This window comes from Dipodomys ordii, unplaced genomic scaffold (assembly GCF_000151885.1).
Source record: "Dipodomys ordii isolate 6190 unplaced genomic scaffold, Dord_2.0 Scaffold177, whole genome shotgun sequence".
Classification (NCBI taxonomy): domain Eukaryota; kingdom Metazoa; phylum Chordata; class Mammalia; order Rodentia; family Heteromyidae; genus Dipodomys; species Dipodomys ordii.
The window spans coordinates 1,032,788-1,036,150 of NW_012267393.1; positions in this window are offsets into that span (position 1 = coordinate 1,032,788).

The following is a 3,363-nucleotide window of genomic DNA, read 5'->3' on the forward strand; positions in this document are numbered from 1 at the left end:
AGGCTGGCTTTGAACCTCTATCCTCAGAACTCAGCTTTCTGAGTTAGTAGGATTACAGGCATTAGCCACCAGCACTGGTTTTGGTTTCTAACTTCTCACCAAAAGATTAAGTTCCAGTCCTGCTGGGCCTCCGAACTTGCATACCTGCAATTAGAACGGACCTGTTCATAACAGCCAATGTTACTGACCATGAGAAAAGACAGAATAAATTTTAGTTCCTCCAGACACTTACTACACTCAAAATCATAACAAGCCAGCAGATTTATATGGTGATTATATGATAACTTTCCACAGCTGACCTTCTCCTCTATACAGCATAAAAACTTACATACGGGGCTGGGAAGGTGGCTCAGAGTAAAGTGCTTGCCTTGCATGCATGAGGCCCTGGGTTTGATTCCTCAGCACCACATAAGCAGAAAAAGCCAGAAATGGCACTGTGGCTCAAGTAGTAGGGCGCTAGCCTTGAGGGGAAGAGCTGAGGGACAGCATCCAGGCCCAGAATTCAGGCCTCACAACGGACACACATGCACATGAATTTACATATACTAGGGAAGAAAAATTATGCAGTGAATCTGCTGACATGTATAATCCATCTCACAGATGCTACCTTATCTCTAGTTAACCAGGAGCATAAAAGAATCATTGCTTTAATGATGAAACATACTATATCTAGACCATTTTGATAAACATTCCATCTGCAAGCTGTTCTCAAATATAACATTGTATATCCAGTAGAGATATATCAATGTGTTTTGTCCACAAACAAAGCTTGCATTGACAAATCTGTGAAAGTTTCAAACCTTTTATCATTAGTGAATGGGAGAAAATGCCTCAGTGAATGGGAGAGAACACATCATTCACAGAATAAACAAAATGGCCAAGATACAAGGATAAAAGAGAAACAAGAAGAATATTACACACATCTCTACACCTCCTAGCCTCAGACGGAAGAATGCTAAGGCATTTAGTAAGTGGACATGGGTGGGAATTGCAAGAAAAGTTATTGAATTTATATTGGTTAAAAGGAGGACTAGGAGCTGGGCTCAGGTGGTTCATGCCTATAATCCTAATTATTCAGGAGCCTGAGATCTGAGGATCACAGTTTGAAGCCAGCCTGGGCAAAAAAGCCCATGAGATTCTTTTTGTTGTTGGTGGTGGTGGTTGTAGGAGTTGACCCAGGGCCTGAGTACTGTCCCTGAGCTATTTTGCTCAAGGCTTAGCACTCTATCACTTTGAACTGCAGTGCCACTTCTAGTTTTTGAGTGGTTAATTAAAGAGTCTCACAAGGACTCAAAAAAAGTTGTGGTTCAAAGCCAGCCCAGTCAGGAAAGTTCATAAGACATCTCCAATTAACCACCAGAAAACTGGAAGTGTTGTGGCTCAAAGTGGTAGAACACTAGCCTTGAGCAAAAATGCTCAGGGACAGCACTGAGGTCTTGAATTCAAGCCACACGACTAAAAAAAAAAAAACTCTCAAGGACTTTCTTGCCCAGGCTGGCTTTGAACCATGATCCTCAGATCTCAGTCTCCTGAGTAGCTAGATAACAGATACAAGTCACCAGGGCTCTGCTTCATGAGATTCTCATCTCCAATTAGCCAGGAAAATGACAAAAGTAGAGTTGTGGTTCAAATGGAAGAGCACCAGCCCTGAGTAAAAAAGCTAAGGGACTGTGCCCAGGTACCACGTTCAAACCATAGTACCAGCACAAAAAGAAAAAAGAAAAGACAACCATTATTACAGCTACAGCATTGTAGGAAAGTCTACTGTGCTCAGAAGCTAAGCTCCAGTGATGTGAGGTCATTTTGATATTTACTTGAATTCTGGGCCTGGGCACTGTCCCTGAACTCTTTTGCTCAAGACTAGTACTCTACCATTTTGTATAAGTACCACGTGCTAACTGATTAGTACTCTACCATTTTGAGCCACAGTGTCACTTCCGTTTTTTTGGTCCTTAGTTGGAGACAAGAGTCTTACAGGGATGGGAAGGTGGCTCAGTGGTAGAGTGCATGCCTTGCAAGCATGAGGCTCTGGGTTCGATTCCTCAGCACCACATAAACAGAAAAAGCCAGAAGTGGCGCTGTGGCTCCAGTGGTAGAGCACTAGCCTTGAGCTGAAGAGCTGAGGGACAGCGCCCAGACCCAGAGTTCAGGCCCCATGACCGACAAAAAAAAAAAAAAAAAAAAAAGAGTCTACAGACTTTCCTGTCCAGGCTGGCTCTGAAATGTGATTCTCAGATCTCAGACTCCTAAGTAGCTAGGATTACAGGTGGGAACTATCAGCACTGGGCTTATTTTGACATTTTATTTATCCATCTTTGAAGATAAAAATGTCTTTAAGAACACAAAGATCATGTTCTAGCTCTAAAGAGAAATCATGTAACTCTTTGTTAGCCATAGAAATAGTTACAGTGCTTTGGGAAACAAAGGCTACCTTCTGAGGAGAGCTGGCAACAAACTGAGAATTTTGGCCAATTTAATAGTCTGAAAACTAAACATCAATTTAATCTAATAACATATCTAATACTGCATTTTCATGGGAAGAAAACTCCCCAACGTGTCCAAGTGTTTCATTGTCAAATAGCTAGTGAGATCCAATATAAACGGAAGCACATGAATGAACACATATTCATTGCACCTATTTATTTATTTATTGTGGATCATTGTGGGGCCTGAACTCTGGGTACTGTCCTTCAGCTCTTCAGCTCAAGGCTAGCCCTCTACCACTTGAACCACAACGCCACTTCTAGCTTTTTCTGCTTAAGTGGTGCTGAGGGCTTGAATCTAGGGCCTCATGCATGCAAGGCAAGCATTGTACCACTGAGCCACCTTCCCAACCCCTCATTTGGCACTTTAAATGCAAAGTTTGCTTTTAATGAAAATGAGTTCTTCTCTGATGGCCTGTCAAAATACTTAGCTAGGCTGGGTGCCGGAGGCTCACACCTGTAATCCTAGCTACTCAGGAGACTGAGATTATGAGGAATGTGGTTCAAAGCCATCCCCAGTAGGAAAGTCTGTGAGACTCTTATCTCTTATCTTAACTAGCAAAAAGCCAGAAGTGGAGGTGTGTTTCAAGCAGTAGAGTGTCAACCATGAGTGAAAAAGCTAAGTAAGAGCATGAGCCCTGAATTCAGTCCCAGTACTGGGGGGGGGGGGGAATAAATTTCCTTTTCTTTTTATTGGTTGGAGACTGGGGAAAAAATAAATTTTCTTTCTTTTTATTGGTTGGAGACTGGGACTTGAACTCAATTGACACTTTCATCCACTGGCTAGCATTCTAACAGATGAGCCATGTCTCCTACCCCCAAAATTAATTTCTTGAAAGGACTATGAGAAACTTAAAAAGCAAACAACTTAGCTATACTC